Genomic DNA, 16,282 nt, shown 5'->3' on the forward strand with positions numbered 1-16,282 from the left:
TCAAGGCGGATATAGACAGATTTTTGAAAAACAGGGAGTCAAGGGTTATGGGGAGCAGGCAGGAAAGTGGAGTTGAGGCCATGATCAGATCAGCCATGATCTTATTGAATGGTGGAGCAGGCTCGAGGGGCTGAATGGCCTACTCCTGCTCCTATTTCTTATGTTCTTATGATTCAACTATGAAACAATAATTTTGTCTTTTTTCTTGTTGAATAAATAAAACTGATCTGGTTTCTGATGTCAAAAGAAGCAAGATTAGAATTGATGTGAAAATTAATCTCACAAAGCAGCAGTTAAACAGTGTCAGCAGGGTTTACCATCTCTGTAAACTGTGGACGACTGGCATTGTGTGACAAAGTAGTTCAGCTTGTGACCTCTGACCTATTCAGCAGCGATGCCTGCATGCAGCATGCTAAAAGTTACAGGTTTTCAAAGAGATATTCATAATGAGTATGGTGCTGTCCTACATAATTCAATGAACACCACTCATATTTATTGCCATTACATGACTGGAGTTCAAAATCTGAAGCTGTACTGTTAGATGTAGCTAGTATATATTAATCTGGGCTAACTCAATGATAATAATGAGCAGTACTTATTGAAAAAAATAAAGCATTTATTTGACACCCTTAACTTGGAATGATTTACAGAATTTTTGCCTGTTTCATTCATTTCAACAAGATAGAGAGAAGAAATATTTATTTCAGCGGGTGGTGTGTCGTTGATGATCTGTGCAAGGTCATTTAATTCAGTTGGTAAGATTCCATCTGTGCGGGATATGAGCTTGTATGCATATGTTTACCATACATGTATTTGGCTTGAATATTTTACATGGGTGTGTAATGAGCAGCAATCAGACCAAGAAACTGGTGGTATAAACCACTGCATAATATTTTGTTATTCCATTACATTGAGAATAATGAGTATCTGAGAGTGATTATAAAGCAGCACTCTAATTGATAATTCAGTTGATGTCATAAATTGGGAGAGTTAAATTTGGCAAAATGTCTTTTGGTTAATGCAAATGACTGTTTTTTGGTAATTGGGCCAAAAATTCGTGACAAAAACAGCCATGAAATGGGTGGCGATCATATCGCTGGCACAATGATGTTGGCGTGAAGCACGGATCCTTTACAGGTTTGTGCCTCATTTAAATCTGAAGGGCTAGTTCTCAGCATGAATTGCGCTGGTAATTGGACAGCCTGCCCATGGCGGGGGGGGAGGGATTTTGGAGTGGCTCAATGTTAGTTCCTGGTGACTTGCACTTCTTAATTGGGGGTGCAGTGTTCAACCAGTACGGTGGCATAGTGGTTAGCACTGTTGCCTCACAGCGCCAGAGACCCGGGTTCGAATCCGGCCTCGGGCGACTGTCTGTGTGGAGTTTGCACATTCTCCCCGTGTTTGCGTGGGTTTCCTCCGGGTGCTCCGGTTTCCTCCCACAGTCCAAAGATGTGCGGGTTAGGTTGATTGGCTATGATAAATTGACCCTTAGTGTTAGGGGGATTAAATACGTGGGGTTACAGGGATAGGGTGGGATATGTGTTGGTGTAGGGGTTACAGGGATCGGGTGGGATATGTGTCGGTGCAGGCTCGATGGGCCGAAATGGCCTCTATCTGCACTGTGGGGTTTCTGTGATTCTGTGATTGCTTCTGGTCTGGAAGGCAAAAATTGTCGACTGGGAGATTCTCTGATAATGCCCTGGAGGCTTTAGTTGAGGAAATAAGGAGGAGGAAGAATATCCTATTTCCATCAGAGGGGAGAAGAGTGCCCCACCTCACTGCCAGGGAAGCATCGTACAAGGTGGCTGAACGTGTAAATGTGGCAAGGTCCCATGCCTTTTTTTGCCTCGGGTGTGCTGGATGCCAAATTTCCAGTATGCTAATGAAAACTGGCGGGAACAAGGCCTCAGGCAGACCTACAGACGGGAGGGCATTTAAATGGCCCATACACCTTCAAGGTAAGTGCATTAGAAAGAAAGAAAGACTTGCATTTATATAGCACCTTTCATGACCACCAGACGTCCCAAAGCGCTTTACAGCCAATTAAGTCATTTTTTTTTTTTTAAGTGTACTTTTTGTATTTTTAGTTATTTCCAGCTAGCACTTAGGCTTTCATGAGCCTTAGGGCTGGATTTTCCAAGCTTCGAGGAGGCGGGCATGTAGGCGGGACAGCCGGTAAACTCGGAGAAAGTGGGAGCGGATGGCAAAGTCACCCCCCATCCTGCCTCCGTGCCCTTTTGTCAGGAGGCAGGAAGATGTGCAGCTTCGGGTCCCGTCTCCTGGAGGCGGGAAAGGCATTTAATCCTTTTAACTGCCTGTTAACAGGTAGTTAGCAGGCAGAAAAAAGGATTAGTGCCATTTTACCTTCACAGGTGAAGGCTTCCCAAACTCGGAGAACCCCGCTGGGTTGGAGGAGACGTGGAGGAGGTCTGCGGCGGTCAGAGGCACCTGGAAGTAAGGTGTGGAGGTGAATGATGGGTGCAAGTGTGGAGTGGTAAGTATGCAAGGTGAGTGATAAGTTTAAAAAAGTGTTCACTTACCTTCTTTTCTTTCTACAGCCTTTAGCCGCGGTGGATCGGGAGAGCCGACATCCTGCTTGTCAATTTCACAGATTGGCTGTTGGAACCTCCGTTCCAATAGCCATGTGAAATTTACAAATTTGAAAGGTTTGATGAGTCCTCAACACAAGGACTCATAAAACTAAAGAGCTGTCAAACGCTGACATTTCTTCTTTCAAGAGGTCTTGACAGATAGCACGTCTGACGTTGACGTGATCTGTCAGTGACTTCCTCCCTAATTGGCCTGCTGAGCCCACAGGGCGGGCTTAACAAGCTCAATCAGGGGAAAATCCCTCTGGTTGGTCAGGCGAGGATGGAGTCGGGACATTGACATGACAAGCAGCTGTCCCGCCTCCATTCACAAAATCCAGCCCTAGTGTCAGTTGCTGTTATTTGTTTTGACCCAAGCTCCTTTTATTAGCACACTAGGTATCCTGTGAGCTGACATGTGTCTGGTGGGTGCTCTGGGTCCTCCCACCTGTATCCCTACATTTGAAGAGTGAAGTAGCAAAATTCATTTCGGCAAACATTGTTGATGGAGGATCCTCTTCCCAATGACAACACCACTGTTCAAAAAAAGGGAGGAATAAACCTGGTACAGCAGTTGTGGGGAAATATACAGTGTATCTGAGGCACAATTTCAAAGTTTGCAGATGACACAAAACTTGGAAATGTAGTAAACAGTGAGGAGAATAGCAACAGGCTTCAGGAGAACATAGACAGGCTGGTGAAATGGGCAGACACATGGCAGGTAAAATTTGGGAGAAAGAATGGAGAGGCAATATAAACTAAATGGTACAATTTTAAAGGGGGTGCAGGAAGAGAGAGACCGATGGTTCATATACACAAATCTTTGAAAGTGCCAAGACCAGTTGATAAAGCTGTTAAAAAAGCATATGGGATCCTTGGCTTTATAAATAGAGGCATAGAAGCAACAAGTTATGCTAAACCTTTGTTACAACAGTAACTACACTTCAAAGTACAGGAAACTTTCGATTTACCAGCACCTAAATAACCGGAAATCTCGGTTAACCGGCAAAATTCAGGAGTAGGTTCAGGTAAGTTTTACTTCATATTCTACTTGCCTTCCTCCATCTGTTGCTGTGCAAGGGTGTGGCTGCAGCTGTTGCTAAGCTACAGAGACGCTTGGAACTTGTGGCTATTGTTCTGCACTTGTTGCTAAGCAACAGGGTTTGTTGCTTTATACGGAGCTGTCAGCTCTCTGTATCTTTTACGATAGCTTTCGGTTATCCGGAATTTTTGATGAACCGGCACCACGTCGGTCCCGGATAAAAAAAAGTTTCCTGTACTTCATTGACTGTAAGGCGCTTTGGGACGTCCTGTGGTTGTGAAAGGCACTATGTAAGTGCAAGTCTTTCTTTCTTTATAAATCACCGGTTAGGCTTTAGCTAGAGTATTGTGTCTAATTCTGGGCACCACACCTTAGGAAGAATGTCAAGGCCTTTAAGTGTATGTAGAGGAGATTTACCAGAATGACACCAGGGATGAGGGACTTCTGTTATGTGGAGAGACTAGAGAAGTTCGGGTTATTCTCCTTAGAGCAAAGAAGGTTAAGGAATATTTAATAGAAATGTTCAAAATTTGAAGGGTTTTGATAGAGGGGTTCTGTCACTCAGATAGTTGACAAACCATCCTTTCTAGTTGGTTTCCTATCAATCAGAGGCCCATTGTTCCAGATCTCTAAAATGAACAGTGAAACATAGAAAATAAAGTGGTTTTAAGTTTAAAAAATTACTTAGAAGATATAGAATCACTAGAACTAGAAGATATTAGTTAAAAATTAGGTTGAAGGAAATTTTAAAAAAGTCAATGAGGAAGAGGAAGGAATGAAAAAGAGGAAGACTGGGAGAACAGGTATTTAAACATTTGAACAGCAAGTAAATATATAGTACAACTTATACAATATAGAAACATAGAAGATAGGAGCAGGAGTAGGCCATTCGGCCCCTCGAGCCTGCTCCACCACTCAATGAGATCATGGCTGATCATCCAAACTCAGTACCCTGTCCCTGCCTTCTCCCCATATCCCTTTAGCCTTAAGAAATATATCTAACTCCTTCTTGAATATATTTAATGAATTGGCCTCAACTGCCTTCTGTGGTAGAGAATTCCACAGGTTCACCACTCTCTGGGTGAAGAAATTCCTCTTCATCTCTGTCCTGAATGGCTTACCCCTTATCCTTAGACTGTGACCCCTGGTTCTGGACTCCTCGGCCATCGGGAACATCCTTCCTGCATTTAGTCTGTCTAGTCCTGTTAGAATTTTATAAGTTTCAATGAGATCCCCTCTCATTCTTCTAAACTCCAATGAGTATAAGCCCAATCGACCCAATCTCTCCTCATATGTCATTCTTGCCATCCCAGGTATCAGTCTGGTGAATCTTCGCTGCACTCCCTCCACGGCAAGAACATCCTTCCTCAATATATAGTAAATATATTTAGAAATTGTCTGTAAGAAACACTATGGGAGATCAATTAGCTGTCCTTTAAAATGGTTTAAGTGTTTATTTTAGTAGTATTAAGGATTATTATAATGAAGCTACTTTTAACATCTCAGTAACAATTATCGTAATAATAGTTAGCTCAGGCAGTTGGTAATTTCCTTGACATGAGAATTTTTACGGTCACTAACAATAACATCCAGGGATATGTCAGTGGCATTCACATGACATTTTTGTCAATATTTAAGTTGGATGAATGAACTTTGGCATTTAAACCGTTGTTAGCAGTTTGAGAAGTGTTAAAATTACATTATTAAATATGTTTTAAAATTGGATGCTACTTTTTCATTGCTGCTGACAAAACTGCATTCTTGGGAATTGGATATTTAAAAAAATGTCTGTTACTGCAATTGTGTAAGATGTAAATTATGAAAGAATTGCCATTTTACCTGCTTTTTTGAACTGATGAAAATATGGCACTAGATTGAAAAACAAATCATCAGAGTCTGTTTAGTCAAATATTAAAGACATTTTAAATGCTGAAATTCTGCAGCATAGATATTCTACAACATTATTGGTACAGATTTAGCATAATCTGGGCTGGATCCTGTTTTTGCCCCTTCCTGACTGATTCAGAAATTCTGATATCCTCCTGCCCCCTCCACTGTGAGGTCATTTTGGAGGTGGGACTGGTGAGATGTCTGGTTCAATGGACATCCTCTCAGTACTGCCCAGTGGAAAATAAATCTGCATGTAGCGGGTGTACATTACATACAAGGGCTACAATGCCAAATCCCAGTGACAATGAACATAAGAGAAATCAATTGTCATTTGGGAAGCAGCAAAAGAATGAATGAGCAGCCAGAACTTTCAGTTGTGCTCTATGAACACTCAGGCCAGACTGGCACGCACCCCCTCCCATACTCAGAGAACTCTGCATTCCTCCAACTCTGGACTCTTATGCATCTCCCACTCCCTTTACCATATGGGCCATGCCTTCAGCTACCTAGGCTCTAAGCTCTGCAATTCCCTCCCTAATCCCCTTTGCCTCCCCATCTCTCTTCTCCTCCTTTAAGGTCCTCCATAAAACCTACTTTTTTGACCAAGCTTTTACTCACCCCTCTTAATATACAATGACTTAGATGAGGGGACCGAGTGTAATATATCCAAGTTTGCTGACGATACGAAGCTAGGTGGGAAAGTAAGCTGTGAGGTGGAAGCAAAGAGGCTACAAAGGAATATAGACAGGCTAACTGAGTGGGCAAGAAAGTATAATGTGGAGAAATGTGAAGTTATCCACTTTGGTAGGAAAAATAGAAAAGCAGAATACTTTTTAAAAGGTAAGTAAGAGACTGGGAAATGCTGGTATTCAGACGGACCTGGGTGTCCTTGTACACAAATCACAGAAAGTTAACATCCAGGTACAGCAAGCAATTAGGAAAGCAAATGGTATGTTATACTCCAATCCCTTTGTAATAAAGGCTAAGAGTAAAGAAGTCTTACTGCGATTATATAGGGCCTTAGTGAGACCTCACCTGGAGTACTGTGTACAGTTTTGGTCTGCTTACCTAAGGATATACCTTCCTTAGAAGGAGTGCAACGAAGGTTCACTAGACTGATTCCTGGGATAAAGGGATTGTCCTATGAGGAGAGCTTGAGTAGACTAGGCCTATCTTCCCTAGCGTTTAGAAGAATGAGAGGTGATCTCATTGAAACATATAAAATTCTTAACAGGCTTGATACAGGAGATGCTGGAAGGATGTTTCCCCTGGCTAGGGAGTCTAGAAATCGGGGTCACAGTCTCAGAATAAGGGGTCGGCCATTTAGGACAGAGATGAGGAGAAATTTCTTCATTCAAAGGGTTGTGAATCTTTAGAATTCTCTGCACCAGAGGGCTGTGGATGCTCAGTTGTTGAGTATATTCAAGACAGACATTGATAGATTTTTGGATATTAAGGAAATCAAGGGATATGGAGATAGTGCAGGAAAGTGGATTTGACAAAGAAAAATAAGCCATGATCTTATTGAATGGTAGAGCAGGCTCGAAGGGCTGAATAGCCTACTCCTGCTCCTATTTCTTATGTTCTTATGTCAAGAGCTCCTTCTTATGCTCGGTGTCAATTTTTGTCTGATTCCACTCCTGTGAACTGCCTTGGGATGCTTTCCTACATTAAAGGCACGATTTGAATGCTTGTTGTTATTATCTAACTGCTAGTCTCCTGCTAATCAGTTTTGTTCCACAGTTCATTGTTTGTTCATTTCTTGGTTTCTACCTAGCTTATATTCATTGATTCCTTTCATCCCATAATTTGTTTGATTAGTATTAACTCAGACTGTAATTATACATTTTTCATAAACAGTACAAAAGAAATCTCATCCTAGGATTTCACACTAGTGCTTACTTGCTGATTGCAGTGACGTACTCATTATTCTTATGATGAAGTAGTACTTTAACTGATCATTCTCATTAGCAGTTTCCATCAAGTGTACTTATTTTTTTTTACAAATTTTTAGTTCTTATGGGATTCACCTTATTAAAGTTTGAGATCCTTTGAAGAAAGAACAAACTTATATTCATGTAGCACTTCCATATCGTCAGGATATCTCAAAGTGCTTCACAGTCAATGAATTGCTTTTGAAATATAGTCATTGTTGTTTTGTTGGGAAACACAGCAGCCAATTTGAGCACAGCAAGGTCACACACAGCAATAAAATAACTGACCAGTTAATCTGTTTTAGTGATTGGCCAGGACACTCTTCTGCTTTGCAAAAGTGCCACGAGATCTTTTACATCCACCTGAACAGACGGTTTAACATCTCATCTGAAAGATGGCAACTGTGACATTACAGCACGTCCTTGGTACTGCACTGAAATGTCATCTTAGATTAAAGATGGAGGAGGGCTTGAACCCACAACCTTCTGACTCAGAGATGAGAGTGCTACAACTGAGCCAAACTGACACTAGTGAGTTTTATTTCAGCTTCAATGAGAACCAATGGACGAAGTCTGTTATATGAATACATTGGATATATTGGGCACTTGGATGTTTTTAGTTACAACATGGAATTAAAGCATCAAAGGTAAGTGGAATAAATGCAACTAAAAAAACAGAAACTTTGACAGAACTGTGTGCCAGATAAGAGTGACAACAGGAAAATCTAGAAGCAGGTCTCAAGATAAGTCAGGAAATATATTTTATGATTATGCCCACTGATTTATTGTGATTGGAGAACTGAAATTTAATTTTTCTTACACATTATTGCGCAAGTGTTAGAGGTATTTGGGGGTTCAGATTATGTGATTATGTAAATCAGTAACCTTGATTATTACTATATGTTTGTTTAGCTATGTATTCAGTTTTATGTCTTACTTTTTTTTGAAGCCTAGCATGTAAGGAAGATGGTTGGAAATATGTTCCAGGTTATCTGCAGGTAGAAGGTGTGGAGAGTGCTGGAGGAGAGCTGGTCAAATTGGGACAGTGGCCCAGAGGTCTGGAACAGTGGGAGTTTCAGGAGGGTGTCCTTGGGTCTGGGTGTAGTGGGAGGAAGGGATCCAGGGTATGGGAGTACCAGGAATGGGGTTTTGGGAGTGTGGAAATGGTGGGAGGGAATGCTGGGGTGTTCCAGATGTGGACTGTGGTTTTGGGATGGGGAATAGTGGGATGGTGGTGGGGTTCAATCTCAGAGGGTGCGAACAGTAAGAGGTTGGGTGTCAGTGTCTGGGAGTGCTATCCCTGGGATCCGAGAGCAATTATCAGGTGGATAGCGTGGTTTATACATAGAAGTTACAACACAGAAACAGATCATTCGGCCTAACCAGTCCGTGCCAGCGTTACCCTCCAGGCATGCAAATAGCCCTAATCACATTTGCCCACCCTGTTCCCATATCCCTTTATCCCCTTTACTTTCATTCACCTATCCAATCTAATCTTGAATGCTGACATAGTTTTCTGCTTCAACCATTAATCCTGGATGTGAATTTGACAGCCTCACAGCTTTCTGCATAAAAAAGTTTCTCACTCTTTGTTCTAATTCTCTTCCATTTAAACTTGTGTCTATGGTCCCTTGTTCTAGACCCTTCAACTATTGGAAAAATTCTGCTTCCATCTACCCTGGCCCATCCTTTCAGAATTTTATGAACAGCAGACAGGGTGGTGGACCCTGGGAATATTGAGAAAGTGGTGCATGGATATGGGGCTACTGAGAGGAGGGCTCAGTGATCGGGAACCATTGGTAGGGAGGGGTGTGGGAGTAGGGGCTGATTGCACAATGCAGAAACATTGTGGAGACTGTGTGAGGGTCTGAGACGATTGGGTTGAGAGGCCTTGGGATCTGGGAGGCTAGGTTATGGCATTACTGGGGAAGGGCCTATGATGTGGTAGTGTTAGGAGGGTGCTGATGTCTGGTGGTGTTTTTGAATATAGGGGCTGCTGGAGAATGAAGATTGCAAGCTTTCCATGTGTTTAATTACTGTTCTTTCCCAGCAATGAGTTGAGTAACTTGTTTTAATTATTTAAAGTACACTGCTGACAAGTAAATAACTAAGAGAAGCTTGCCAAGTCAGTGCTGAAAAAGTCCTTTGTGGAAACGGTTAGTAAAAGTACAGTAAACACTTCAAGCAACTTAAAGACATCCTGGTCACAGTTGGGAATGCGGTTATTGGCCTTTTCTTGGGGTGGGGGTGGGGAGGGGAGGGTGAGCCACTAGTTCTCAGGGAAGGTGGAATGGGAGAAGTAGCAAGAGGGTGTGGGGAGAGTTGGAGGAGGGAGTGTCAGCTGAGAGGCTGGATTTTACAGTGCTCAAGCAGGTGGTGCTGTGGAGAACAGCATCACACCTTACCTTAGGAGCACTCAGAGGTGAGTATAACAAATAGGTAATTTTTAAAGCAGATATAAAGGCATGACAAGAAATTGTTTTAGGAAATGCATGCTGTGTGCAGGATGTTTAATATTAGATAAATAGAAATGGATTCAACAAGTAAAAGAAACACTGACTATTCAAGAGCAGCATCACAAAAGGTGTGAAAACAAATCTTATTCTAGTTACTTCAGTCTGCTGCAGACAGTCAATGTAATCAACAGTAGTGAAAGTTGATAATGCAATAAAAATATATTAACACCACTACTGTTTAATAATAAATAAATGACAATGCTAAGACTATTTAGAGACAGTGCCACATGTCACTCCATATGTGTCTCAGCTGAAAACAATCAATTAAGGTGCCTTAAAGTAAAGCTACCAGCGTTATTTGCAAGACTTGAAATGCACAGCAAAATGCTGTAAATCTTGTTACAAGGAATGGAACTACTTCTTTAAAAGTAATGCTACCAATTTGTCAGTTCTGCTAGTCAACATATCAAATTAATACCTTTTATTGGGTGGACTAATGCTTCATTTTTACAAGCAGAAATTCCTGTCAAATAAGAATGAATAACACCCAAATTGTAAAGAAATAACCAAATGCAAAGCAATCAATCTTCAATCATGAATGTCTTAAAAAGATCTTACCCTTTTCTGTCATCCTACTTAGACTGCATTTCACAACTATCAATAATTTACACAACATAACTCTGGATGACTCAAAATTACCATGTCATTTGTTTAAAGGGGCACTAAATACTAATTGAAATTTTGGAAAGGAAACAATCTACTTAGTAGAATGGGAAATTAATGTATCTGTCTGGTTATATAGTGTGATTAGCACCAGAAATTTAATGTGGGTAATGTGTTTTTGCTTTAAATGAGCACCTCATTCTGCACATGATGGTGTTGGGGTGGTGGATGGGAGACAAACACTGGCAGGTGGGTGCTGGGTGCTCGGTGTTGATATGGCTGGTCCACTTCAGCTTGTGGTCAATGGTGACCCCCTAAGATGTTGATAGTGAGGGACTCGGCGATGGTGGTGCCACTGAAGGTCAGGGGGAGATAGCTGGGCTTTCTTTTGTGCAAGATGGTCATTACCTGGCACTTATGTGGCATGAATATTACCTGTCGCTTATCAGCCCAAGCCTGGGTGTTAGAACATAAGAAATAGGAGCAGGAGTAGGCCATTTGGCCCCTTGAGCCTGCTCCGCCATTCAATAAGATCATGGCTGATCTTCTACCTCAACTCCACTTTCCTGCACTATTCCCATATCCCTTGATTCCCTTAATATCCAAAAATCTATCGATCTCTGTCTTGAATATACTCAATGACTGAGCCTCCTCAGCCCTCTGCAGTAGAGAATTCCAAAGATTCACAACCCTTCGAAGAAATTTCTCCTCATCTCAGTCCTAAATGGCCGACCCCTTAATCTGAGACTGTGACCCCTGGTTCTAGACTCCCCTGCCAGGGGAAACATCCTCCCTGCATCTACCCTGTCAAGCCCTATAAGAATTTTGTATGTTTCAATGAGATCACCTCTCATTCTTCTAAACTCTAGAGAATATAGGCCTGGTCTACTCAATCTCTGCTCATTGGACAATCCCCCCATCTCAGGAACCAGTCTGGTGAACCTTCGTTGCACTCCCTCTATGGCAATTATATCCTTTCTTAGGTAAGGAGACCAAAACTGTACACAGGTGTGGTCTCACCAGGGCTCTATATAAATGCAGTAAGTCATCTTGGGGGCAAAATTCGGATGCTTTGCGCCTCCAGTTAGAGGGTGCTAACGGGGTGCAAAGCAACTAACGCCTGGGCGCGGCACCATTGATGCAGCGGGAGGTTAGCGGTGGCGGTAACTGGCGCTGTGCTCCGGCGATGACATCATCGCCGTGCGCAGCGCCCCGCTCGTACCCCGGCCGCGAACTTCGGTAGCGCTCCTGACTTACCGCCGGACGTTATGTCCGACAGGGTCAGGGGGGCGTACATGCGCCCCTAATTAAAGGGGAGGTGCCGGGCGGCCATTTTTGTTGCTGGCCGCCTACCAGCACCTGCACCCTTTGCCGTCCCCGGCCTCCTATGCAGCCCCCCCGCACGGTGCTGGCCGCGATCCCTGGTGGCCCAGCTGGGCCCCGGGTCACGCTGTGCAAGGCCCCTCCCCTTCCCTGGTAGCACCCCAAGAGGGAGGGGGAGCACTTCCAGTAGCTCCAAAGGGGGCGCAACCGAATTTTTACCCTCTTTACTCTTATACTCAAATCCTCTTGTAATAAAGGCCAACATACCATTTGCTTTCTTAATTGCTTGCTTTCAGTGATTCGTGTAGAAGGACACCCAGGTCCCTCTGAACACCAACATTTCCCAATCTCTCACCATTTAAAAAATACTCTGCTTTTCTATTTTTCCTACCAAAGTGGATAACTTCACATTTCTCCACATTATATTCCATTTGCCATGTTCTTGCCCACTCACTTAGCCTGTCTATATCACCTTGAAGCCTCTTTGCATCCTCCTCACAACTTACATTCCCACCCAGCTTTGTAGCAGGTCTAGGAATTTATATAAAGGAGGAGTGCACAGACTCAAGAGAGGGAATTCCCACCCGGTGGTAACAGGGCTGTAATGGAGTTAAAATTGAATTGGCTGGCTTCTTGTGTGCAGGGAATCACTGACTGCATACACGTAGCAATCAAGCACCAGAAAACCAGCCAGTAACATTTCTTAACAGGAAGGGATTTCATTCCATGAATGTGCAGCTGGTCAGTGATCACTGCCACAGAATCATATGGGTGTGTGCTAGGTTTGCAGGTAGCTCTCACAATGGGGTCGATTTTCAGTGTGCTGTGAGGCGGGCTTTTAGGCGTGCGGGGGGACTAAAATCCCGAATTCGGGGGTCCCGACACCATCCCGCCCAAAACCCGCCTCCATGTAAGTTTCAAAGGAGGCGGGTACCCGCCCCGCACTGGGACCTGCCGACCAGAGGCGGGAAGGGATTAGTGCCAATTAACTGCCTGTTAACAGGTAGTTGACAGGCAGTTTTTAGCCTAATCCCTATTTTGAAGGTTGTCGTGTGGGATTCCCGATGGCTCCAAACCACGCCAGGTTAGAGTCGTCGGGCCGTCGGGTTGAAGGACTTGGAGGGGTCGAGATGTCGGTGTTCAGGTGAGTGATGGGTGCATGAGTGCAAAGGTAAGTGTGTTTGGTGTGTCTAAAGTGTGTAAAGAAGTTTAAATTACCTGTACTTACCTTTACAGCCTTCCTTCCTCTAGGCTTCGGGGGTCCATCATTCAGCCGGCACAGAAAGCAGAATGGCTGCGATCTGTCAAAAGTGACAACCTGCAGCTTTCAGTGCCGGCAAGATTTCTAACTGAGTCTGCGTAGAAGGACTCAGGTTAGAAGTAAGACTGTCAGTGTTTGACAGCTTCAAGCAGCTGTGAAACACTGATATTTCATCTGTCAAAATCTCTTGACAGATGAAATTTCAGTCTGTGATGTCACCTGTTGCCGGGTGGTCCTTAATTGGCCTGCTGAGCCCGCTGGGCGGGCTCAACAAGGTCAATCAAGTTAAAATTGCGTGGATTGGCCGCATCTCGATGGAGGCGGGACTACAACCCGAAAGTTGTAGTCCCGCCTCCTTCTCGACTTCTGAATGAAAATCCAGCCCAATGTCTTAATCCTGCTCCAGTCAACCACTCCCCTACTATTCCACTTGTCAAGGAACGTCAGAGGATGGTTGCTCAGGGACAAGGGCTACCCCCTCCATACATGGCTGATGCCTCCTGCAAAACTGAGATACAGCTAGAGCCGTGAGACCACCAGGATGATCACTGAGCATACAACTGGGTTCCTCAAATAAGTTTTAAGTGCCTGGATAGGTCTGGAGGCTCGCTTCAGTATCGCCCACAGAGAGTCTCACGGATTGTGGTAGTGTGTTGCATGTTGCACAACTTTGTTGTCCAAAAAGGTTTGACAAGCTCAGCCACCTCTCTCCAGGCCCATTGGACATTAGTAGTACAGATATCTAGTACGTGAAACCGTGCAATCTACACTTTTATTAGGGTAGGAGAGAAAAAAACAAAAGGAGAAGCAGTGATTAGGTGATGTGAGTCTTGGGTTTTCAAATATTGCTGAAAGAAGGTAAGTAGTTCAACAGTTTTGAGGTCTTGTGAATGAATGAATTGAAGTAGGAAACGGTACTGAGCTGTGATTTCAGCACAGTGAGGTTGCAAGAAGAATATGCAGGATGTTCTTGGAGCTTGGCAGGAACGAGACAGAAACACAAGGAGGAAAAACGGCCACTTTAGTACTGATAAAATATAGAGAAAGAAGAAAGGTTGTGACAAGGAGAGAGGCTAGAGGAGAGAGTAGGATCGCCTATTATGTGACAAGCTTCTTCTTGCATCCTGTCCAGGAGTGTGGGACAGCTGTGAGAAGAGCCGCCTGGATATATACAAGAGCAGTATTCAAATCCTGGATATGGTTTAGTGGTTAGAGCTGCCGAGTGGAAAAGAAGTATTTGGTATAGAAGATGAAAGAGAGCATCTGGTGGGCAGTTTTACTAATGAAAATGTTGGAATTCTATGGAGACCATGAATGTCAATGAATAAAGATTGAGAATCCATTAAAAATAAGAGGTGGTAGCTGTTGGTGGATTTGTGAAGCCCTGAAGAAACAGTGGGGCATTTTCTCTCTGCCTAAAGCCTACATTGGGTTTCCGCCACAGGCTGCAAGGCCAATATTATATTTGATAATGTGGATTGTGTTTTTGCCACTGTTACTTCTTGTTTGTGTCAGAGATATGAAAAGACTTGGAAATGGATGGATTCATGAATTATTCATAATTTAGGTTGCTCCAAGCTACATACATTTTCTAATTAAAAAGCTGAAGTGCAGGTCTTCATTTAGGGCTCTTCGTAAAGCCTGGTAAATGGGGAATATCATGCATATAGGTCTTGAAATTACGCTATGGGATACTAGAGTATAAATGCTTAATGCATTTGTCTGAAATTCTTCTCTCTGCTATTTTACTGAAGGTGCTAACCTATTTAGCTTCCACTAAAGTAATGGAGAGAAACAAAATTAGTAAATAAAACACAGAATCATAAATATGGAGGATTTTAACAGCCCCAAATAAAGTGGCATTGAAAGGGAGTGAAATGGGAGAAAGTAAATGAGTTTTTACAGTGAGTGCAAGACTTGTTTCTGACTCAATTTCCCGATATTTATGGGGAGGTGGGAAGGGAACAGGAAGGCTGAAAGCGGCCAAAGAACTCGTTGAGGAAAAGTTTAACGGCAGGACCTCACTAGCATTTTAAAAAATTGACAGGCTGGCCGACGGGAAAACGAGTGGCAGGAGGCTGCAGCCGGGGACCCTTGGCGATGGTTCCCAGCAATCGGATGGGAAGGCTACAGGTTGGGGATTGGGGCTTGCGGGGAAAATCGTCTGACATCGCGGACGGGGGGGCAGGGTGGAGAAGAGAGAGGGGCCATTAGGGGTTGGGGAGGCTGGTGATCACGGCGGGGGCTAGAGAGAGGCCACAATCGGCAGGCAGAAGGGCAGGTGAATGCTTCCTTGAGGGGCCGGGAGGAGCACTCCTGCACCTCCTGGTCCACAAAGAGGGCCGTAAAAAGCACTTACCTTCTGGGGCTGGCAGCTCGCTGCTGTATTTCCCGAGCCCTGGGAAATCCGCATGGTAGCAGTTAAATTTGAATTAGGCTCCCAATTGCACTGTCCGAGTCTGATTTAAGTATGTTAATGAAACATCCCAAGACGGGACAATTGCATGCCATGCTATCTGCCGCCGTACAAATGGCAGCAGGCGCGGACGTGTCGGTTTGGGGTCGCGTTTTTGAAGGTTTAACCCCACCCCCCCCCTATCATGGGTGGTTAATATTAAGCCCAATATGTAAGAAGTCCAACAAAGGAGGAAGCATTGCTAGACCTAGTAATGGGAAATTAAATGGAGCAGATAAGAGAAGTTATGAACACAGGAAAAATGCCAGACAGAAAAAAAACCTACTGGCTTATCCAGTCTGCCCCAAACAACGTGATGCGGTGAGCATCACAAAACATCCACTGTCCCTGCAGAAATTCTAAGGAATAGTGATCATAATATAATAAGATTGAAGATAATGACTGAGAGAGATATGGATAGTACAAAGTCATTGATTGGAATAAAGCCAACTATGAGAGGATGAGGATGGAGCTAAGGGAGGTAAACTGGAGAAAATATTGACAAAGAGGTTGTACAACAGTGGGCATCAACGCTAGAGGAAGCAAGTAGGATGCTAACAAGCGACCTGGACCTACTGGAGTGCTACTTCCGGATCTGGTGCCTCCGCCACAATCCAGGGAGGACAGTTGTGTCGGCGTTCCATCTGAACAACGCCACCGGGAAAGAACT

At 43.7% G+C, this 16,282-nt stretch overlaps 1 protein-coding gene across 1 annotated transcript in view; it reads right to left on the bottom strand.

Moving 5' to 3' along the window:
• Window positions 1-16,282, bottom strand: part of pmfbp1 (polyamine modulated factor 1 binding protein 1) — an 840,874-nt gene that overhangs the window by 186,228 nt on the left and 638,364 nt on the right.

The sequence above is a fragment of the Somniosus microcephalus genome, chromosome 6 (genome assembly GCF_052327205.1).
Source record: "Somniosus microcephalus isolate GS21.2 chromosome 6, FLI_Smic_1.0, whole genome shotgun sequence".
Lineage (NCBI taxonomy): Eukaryota > Metazoa > Chordata > Chondrichthyes > Squaliformes > Somniosidae > Somniosus > Somniosus microcephalus.